The sequence below is a fragment of the Silurus meridionalis genome, chromosome 25 (genome assembly GCF_014805685.1).
Source record: "Silurus meridionalis isolate SWU-2019-XX chromosome 25, ASM1480568v1, whole genome shotgun sequence".
Taxonomy (NCBI): Eukaryota; Metazoa; Chordata; class Actinopteri; order Siluriformes; family Siluridae; genus Silurus; species Silurus meridionalis.
The window spans coordinates 17,240,001-17,249,062 of NC_060908.1; positions in this window are offsets into that span (position 1 = coordinate 17,240,001).

A 9,062-nucleotide genomic window follows, 5' to 3' on the forward strand; every position below is an offset into this window, starting at 1 on the left:
CTCATTATTTATTTATTTTTTTGTTTATTTGTTTAATTTTAAATAAACCTCATAAAATGTTAAACTTTTCCTTCTGCTGATGTCATGCTTTAAAAACCCGCCCCTGTGGTGGTTCTAATAAGTCAGAAATGTTCCATGTGGTCTCAGAGTGCAAATCTTATAAAATATTATGGGAGAAAAAAAATCTGTGTAATTTCAGGAGTATAAAAATAAATAATTGTAAAAAAGATTTTGTTAAATGGGATCAAATTAAAAATAGTATCGCTCTAAAATTTTAAACTTTAAACTCAAATATCTGATGATTTCAAGAATAAAGTGAAAGATCAGTGTGTGATTACTGAGGACTTGGCAACCAGGGTGTTTAAATCTGATGATCAGGATTTTTGACATGAAATCCTTGTATTATTTCTTTATTAAAAAATACAAAACAAAAAACCAACGGAATTTAGCAGGGACCTGTGTGTGTGTGTGTGTGTGTGTGTGTGTGTGTGTGTGTGTGTGTGTAAGGGCTCACATTCCTGTCTCATGTATAAATGCTGAATTATTTATTAAATGTTTCTCATCTTTCAGGAATTTAATCTTTATTAATGAAACATTCTGAAACCTTCACACCTGATTTATTTATTTATTAGAAGCTTGTATGCTTGTGTGTGTGTGTGTGTGTGTGTGTGTGTGTGTGTGTGTGTGTGTGTGTGAGAGAGAGAGTGAGAGAGAGAGAGAGAGAGAGAGAGAGAGAGTGTGTGTGTGTGTGTTAGAGAGAGTGTGTGTGTTTGTGTGTGTGTGTGTGTGTGTGTGTGAGAGAGTGTGTGTGTGTGTGTGTGTGTGTGTGTGTGAGAGAGAGTGAGTGTGTGTGTGTGTGTGTGTGTGAGAGAGAGTGAGTGTGTGTGTGAGAGAGAGTGTGTGTGTGTGTGTGTGTGTGTGTGTGTGTGTGTGTGTGTGTGTGTGCATGCACTGGAATGCTAAATGTGTGTGTGTGTGTGTGTGTGTGTGTGTGTGTGTGTGTGTGTGTGTGCGTGTGCTGTTCGGGCTCTGAGCCAAACTAGTCTGTCCAGCAGCTGCTTTCAACAGGCTCTCTCTCTCTCTCTCTCTCTCTCTCTCTCTCTCTCTCCACTTACACACACACACACACACACACTTTCTGCCACATGTTAGCGTGATGTGATTAGCTTCTCCATGCACGAGCAGTGGTTTGTAGCTTGAGCTAACACTGACTGACTGCAACTTTGCTACGCTAACTCAAGGGATATTATGCTAATTAGCTTTAATGCTAACGTGGTAATTATCAGCAAGTGTGTGTCCTGGCATAAATAAGAAACAAACATACACACACATCTGTGCTAAGTCACATAATCTGTTACGCCTATGTGTGCTGTCCTGATTGTGAGTCTTTTCTTGTTTTCCAGTGTCTCCTCTCGCATGCCCTAGATTTGTGTGTGTGTGTGTGTGTGTGTGTGTGTGTGTGTGTGTGTGTGTGTGTGTGTGTTTGTAAAGTGCTGACTTGTAGTTCCTGAACAGTCCCAGTAGTTTAACTCTAACCTACAAAACACACCTGAGAGTCTTTTGTCTTTCTCGTTTATGTGTACGAATCTGTTTTACTGCACTTAAAATAGAAAGGACTTAATAGAATCATTATGTACAAGTCTCGTGAATATTAATGAGCTTCTAATGAATAATAATAAGGTGATAGCATTGATGAAGTAAACAGTAATATTAAAGCAATAATGATTACAAAATTACTACAATTTAGTCAACAACCTATTAACAATTTTAACATCTTTATTTATATTTATTTAAATGTTCCTTTTTTAATTAAGGTATATAATGAAGTGTGGGGAAAAACAAAAATAAAAAACTACAATCATTTAAAAATATCAAGTGATTTTAAAAAGTCAAATAGATTAGGGGCATGATAGAAGTTTTTCCAAATTAAATTATTTTGCGAGAGACTGCCTCAGTTTATAGTGTATATATATATTATATTATATTTACATAAATAAAAAATATAATTTAGAAATCAATTAGATATTATATTTATACAAAATGTATTAAAAAATGTAAGAAAGGTGTCGGTGAACTAAGAACATATTGCACGTTATTATATGTGAATATATAAAATAAATCAACAGCTTTCAGTCAGCAGGTGTTTATTTTATACCTGTATATACACATTATACTGAGGTCTGATTAAAGCAGCTGTAATTAAACACACACACACACACACACACACACACACACACACACACACACACACACACACACACACACACACAAACACACACTGTCCTAACTCAGGCTGTGTAATTAGATGTTTGAGGTTCAACACCTGCAGAGTTTCATATAAAGATGTTTATTTTTTTATTTGCCACCAACATTAGACCACACACATACACACACACACACACACACACACACACACACACACACACACACACACACACACGGCTTGTCTACTAAGGGACTGTATGTGTGTGTGAGTGTTTCTGCAGTGGTCCATTTTCTCCATCCCACAGAATCTCAGCAGGATGTTTAAATCTGTGTGTGTGTGTGTATGTGTGTGTGTGTGTGTGTGTGTGTGTGTGTGTGTGAGACAGGAAGTGCACAACTTCCTGCTGTGTTAAAAGCGACTTTGACAAAACCGTCCAAACATTTATTAGCGTTAAGACAAACACATGAGCGTCGTATTTATACAGCGCTGATGTTTCACTGAGCCACGAAAACAACAGTTATTGTTGGAGCAGCTGCTCAGACACGCGCACACACACGTGCACACACATGGACACACACACACACACACACACACACACACACACACATACACGCACACACACACATTTTTCTACAAACAAGAGTGGCAATAAGTTATGATCCTTGTCTTGCATCTGTCAGATTTATGAAAAAGCTTAAAGTCACATTCGGGGAAAAATAATTTAAGAAATTATAAGAAAAAAAGTTTTGTAGCTATTACTAATTGCATTAGCTTTAGCATACACTAGCTTGCGTTTATTTATAGGTATATCACCTTAACCAAATGTTACTAGCTGCACAAATGACTTTATTCTAAACAGGGTTCATAGTGTTGTATAAATCTCTGGATTCTAACCAGGTTACACTTTGATTGTTTGGTAAACAGCTGGATTCTGATTGGTTTAGACCTGTGTGTGTGTGTGTGTGTGTGTGTGTGTGTGTGTGTGTGTGTGTGTGTGTGTGATTTGTGAATAAATCCTTGCTATGGAGCAGAAAAACACCATCTGGAGCTCAAAATGAAAACACACACGTGTGTAAATTCTTTAAGACGTGTGTGTGTGTGTGTGTGTGTGTGTGTGTGTGTGTGTGTGTGTGTGTGTGTGTGTGTGTGTGTGTGTGTGTGTGTTTTAGACGCTGGCATGCATAAGGCTGCACGCTGCTGTGAGTTTACTGCGTCTGAGCGCAGAGTGAATTCAGGCGTCTTGTCTCACCCTCATGAAAGACGAGTCTCCATCTCTGTGTGTCTTTGAAGTAAATATTGTGTGTATGAGAGACAGGGATGGTTGTGTGTGTGAGTGTGTGTGTGTGTGTGTGTGTGTGTGTGTGTGTGTGTGTGTGTGTGTGTGCATGAGGTCGTGAAGGTCGTAAATATCGCATGACCTTTAAAAGGCGAGTGTTTTATCGATGACATCAGCGTTGAGAGTTTTTTCGCAGTGAGAGCAGATTTAAAGCCAATGTATAAAAGACAAAATGTGTTTTCTGCTCGTCTGTTCATCCGTCCATCACCCCGTCACTTCTTCCAGAAACTCCTGATTCCTGATAGTGAGTCAGATCTCAGTCTCTCTCTCTCTCACACACACACACACACACACACACACACACACACACACATACATACAAATGTACAGTGTATATAACTTCATTTCTTTTAATTATACCTCCACCTTCCTCCTCTTCTGCTTATTATATATATATAATTAATGTGTATCCAGAATTCTAAATGAAGCCACTGTGCTGATGTTTAATCAGATATTTCCCATTCGAGTTGATGAAGAGTTCCACAGGCCCGAATCTCTGTCACACTATGAGATGGTGAGAAAATAGAAATGAGGTGAGTTTTATATATTTGACATTTTAGCAAAATTGTTTTACATTTTTTATTTATTTAATTTTTAATTTTCAAAACAGAAATCAAATAAACTTTGTGTATATAAACCTTTTCTTTACTTCTGATTTTCTGTACTTTTGCATTTCTTTTTTCTTTCTCTTCTTTCTTTGTATTTTATTGATTTATTTTCTTGTGTTCTGAAATTCTCTTCAAATCTCCTTTAATAGTTTACGTTTTCTTTTTTGTTCTCTCCTTTTTTTTATTCTTCAATTATTTTCTTTTTCATTCTCTAATTTACTTGTCTCACTTTTCTTTCTTTTCCGTTCTCTTTAATGCTTTTAATCATTCTTTCTTAAAAAGAACAAAATAAAGAGAGCGGGTTGAGGATGAGGAGTGTTAATTTATACTTAATATTTTACTAGTGTATGTGTGTGTGTGTGTTTGTGTGTTTGTTTGCATGAGATTTAAATTAAATTTAATGAAAAACAATAAATCTTTGATGCATTTTGTTTCCTGATTTTGATCTAACACTGTGCGTGTGTGTGTGTGTGTGTGTGTGTGTGTGTGTGTGTGTGTGTGTGTGCGTGTGGTTCTTAGATGTTGTATCCTGTTTATCTGCTCAGTATTTGAAGTGTGTAAAGTGTGTTTATGTTAAATAAGATTCACCCATGGGTTCAGCGCAAACGAAGTTTGTGTGTGTGTGTGTGTGTGTGTGTGTGTGTGTGTGTGTGTGTGTGTGTGTGTGTGTGTGTGTGTGTGTGTGTGTGTGTGTGTGTGTGCATCTTAGGAGGACGTCCGATTGGACAGTAGGGACGGTGATTCAGGTGGAGCCGTAATGTCACCTCTGTTTTTAACTTGGACATGGACAAGGTGAAATCCCAAGTCCTGCTCCACACACACACACACACACACTTTAACTTTATCAGCACAGCACATACAGACACTATACAACTGGTAATAACGCTTCAAACGTTTTTATTAAAATGTTTAATTAGTTCTTTAGTATAAATCTGGAATATGGGCGGAGCTACAGATTTCATTTTGTGATGTCACAGAATAAACAATCATATTTACCTATTAACATCCAGGATGACAGGAAGCTTCACACTCTGCACATATAACTAGTGATCTAGCTAACATTACTGATGATTATTGATTACACTAGTAAAGGAGGCGGGGCCGCATGATCTAATCGACATATAGTCAAGTCAAGTCAAGTCAAGTGGCTTTTATTGTCATTTTTACTATACACAGTGGTACACAGTACACAGTAAAAACGAAACAACGTTCCTCCGGAACCCTGGTGCTACACTAAACAACAAAACAACATAAAGTGCATCGAGTGCAGCCTGGTGCAAACAGTGCAAACAAAAGAACAGTACAGACAGACAGAGTGCAGACAGACAACACAAGACAAGACAAAAGACAAAAACCAAGTATATCGCCAACTAGTAAACCTACTGTATACTTAATAAATATATATATATATATATATATATATATATATATATATATATATATATATATATATATATATTGATAAATGTATCACTATGCATAGCTTTGTACATCTCTATTAACCTGTACACCTCACACACACACACACACACACACACACACACACACACACACACACACACACACACACACACACACACAGACACACTGTAGTCTTCACATCTGTCCAGGAAACAGCCGAGTTTTCACCAGATCTTTGAACCAACTGATGTTTTGCCAGAATCTCAGATCTGGACCTGTTGCGACCTTCATGCTTACGGCATTCCGGAATTCTCTGGAATGTTCTGCAGGGTTCTGGAATTGTAGCGGAACGTTCCGGAATACTGAACTCTAATTACAGGAATCCTGAGCTCTCGTTTCATTTTCTTTGACAGCAGCAATAAATCAGCTTTTCCTTTCTAACGAGCTGTGGAGAAAAAAGTGCTACGGGATTAGCCCTCAATCACACACGCACATACACACACACACACACTAACACACACATAAACATGTGTAACGTTCCGCTTTGTTCCCTTCCTAGTTACACACACACACACACACTCATCAGAGGTCCCCAGTTCCAGTCTCACTACTTCACACCTCCTTCCTGTTCTAATTTACTCACTTTTCTTATTTTCTTATTATAACTTTATTTTCACAGAATTAAATCCCAGATTGTCGGTTCTGTTCCTCACCTGGTGGTCAGAGAGAAGAACCAGGACATTTCAGGGGTTTATTCGCACTGTAGTTGGTGTTTTAGATTAGCACTAGAGCTCAGGTTTAAGAAATATTTGATTTTATTTAACTGTGTTAAATGATTACATAATTTGTATTATATTGTAGTATATATTATATTTTATGGCTTCCCTGTTGCAGTGTATTTCAGTTTATCTGCTGTATATATAAAGTTTTCTACTTTTGTTTGCAAACTCAACACTAAATCTACATAAAACATCAAATAGATTCTGACTTTATTTATAGTTTAATTTGTTTTTTTACATACGTTTGTACATTTTTTTTCTCTTTCTCTATATTAAATAAAAAAAAAGGAATAGATAGAAAAATGTTTTTTAATATTATTTATAAAAATGTTATTTACATTTGTGAACATAGAAAATGTTACAGGCACGTGTCAGCAGCAGAAAATAAACAAAGAACAACAGCACATAAAGAATTTAAAAATAAATAGATAAAAATGTATAAATATATAAGACAAGATGAAATTATGAGCTTAATTTTATTTACATTTGATTATTAAATAAATAAAATAAAATAAATAATGCAATTAACTAAAATAATTAAAATAAATTAAATAATTATACATATATATTGTACAGGGTTTACCTCTCTTCTCATTTCATTTATTACAATCAACCTCATTCATTTCTTTCCTTAACATTCTCTCTCTCTCTCTCTCTCTCTCTCTCTCTCTCTCTCTCTCTCTCTCTCTCTCTCTACCTTTCTCTTTCTCGCTGCTGTCTCTCACGCAAACTCCACTTCACTTTTTATACACACTGTCTGATGTCCCTTTTTGCTCCTGTCTTTGTGAAGAACATGTGTTAGGACGCTTACGGATGGTGTTCCCGTAAATCTCCAACCTCAATTCTCTGGATGGAGGAATGGAGGGGAGAGAAAGAGAGAGAGAGCGAGAGAGAGAGAGAGAGAGAAAGAGAGAGAGAGAGAGAGAGAGAGAAAGAGAGAGATGTAGTTATCTAAAATGATCGTGTTTTTGGCTCACACTTTCTTACTCCCTCTGTTCTTGCTCTCTGTCTTCAAAATACTTCTCACACTCTTTCCACATTCTTCTCTTTGTCTTAATTTCCTCTTGTTTTCTCTCTCTCTCTCTCTCTCTCTCTCTCTCTCTCTCTCTCTCTCGCTCATTTTGGCTGCTGTGTAAGAGGCTCTGAAATTGCTTTTAAAGCTCACAGTATTTCCCGAGTTGCTGCCTATAGCGAGAGCAATCACACAGTTATGGCCAGATGTTGTCTCCATGTCTCTCTCACACACACGTACGTGTCGAGAGAAAAATCTGGAAACTCAGCATGTAGGCACGTTAAGTTTTCCAAGCACAATATTGCTCACTTGCGCTCTGGTTCTGTTTCTCTGCTGGTCCCCAAAAGCCCGCCGGGATTGTCGGGGCGTGATGGATCCATTCCGGAACGTTCCGCATCATTCTGGAACAACGCAGAACATTCTGGAACCCACAGAGGTCAGGGCAAGTTCAGATTCTGTTTAGATGATTAGAAAAACCAGAAGGCATGTCCTTGATATTACTTTTACTTTATAAATCACGATAAATGATGAATGAAAAATGTCGGGATAATCAGGTCTCCAGATTCCTTATTTCATAATCTAGATTCTCATGTCTCTGGTTGAGAAGTCTTTCATTAACTTCCTCTATTATTTATTTTCTGGGTTCCAGGTTTTCCCTGAGATTCCTTCCTTCTTACTGTCTCACATCCTCGAGATTCCTAGCCTGTCCTGTATCTAGTCCAGATTCTAGATGTTCCCAAATTTTGCTCTAACAAAATTCTTGTGTCTAGTTTACAGATCCCTTGTTTTCAAGTTTCATAGTTTCTGATTCAGATACCATAGTGTTCCTTAGATCAATTCGTTCCTTGTTTTTAGTGTTCCCACATTCTTATTGTCATTTTTTCTTGTCTAATATCTAGACATACCCTTGTTTGATCCTTTTCTAGATTCTAGTGTTCTAACCATACAGATCTTAGCAGGGTTTTTCAGCTTCACTTTTCTGTTCTAGGATTCAGCTGCACCCTGGCTTCATGCTTTTTTAGGTGTTCATGTTCTTGTTTTTTAGGTGTTCATGTTCATGTTTCCTAAGTGTCTGGTACCATTGTTTAATTTAGTCTAGGTTCCAAATGTTTTCTAGTTTTCGTTCATTTTTGTCTTTCCTGGGGTCTAGGTGTTCCCTAGATTCTGGTGTCCCCAGTTTCCTATTGTTGTTGTTATTATTTTCTATGATCTAGTTCTTCTCACCTTTCATTACTTCTAGTTTAGGTTCCAAGTTGTAGCTCCACGTGCCCTCTATGATTTCCCCTGTCTCTGGATTAAAGGTTTCCACTTTCCTAGTTTTATTATTCTTTAAGTTGAGCCTAGGTTCAACATAATCCTTTTTATTTTATAGTTCCCTTGTATTCTAGTCCAGATTCCATGTATTCTATGGTTTCTTCTGTTCTGGGCTTTCATGTGCTTGGTTTGCAGCTCCTTATTTCTTTCCAGTTTTGTAAAAACTTTCCAGTGTTTTTGTGAAGGTTTCTTTCAGACTTCAAATCCAAAATTACAATTTCTTCACAATGCATCATGGGGTACATTGGCCTTGTTCACTGACATGATGTTATTAAGTGAAGCTTTCCTGAGTTTTATGTTCTGGTATAACATGTCCTTTTCTCCACACGCTTACTTTATACTTTATTGTCTGCATGTCATTGCACTGCTCCATGGCACGAGAGAACGAAATCGCTTCATAGGTTTA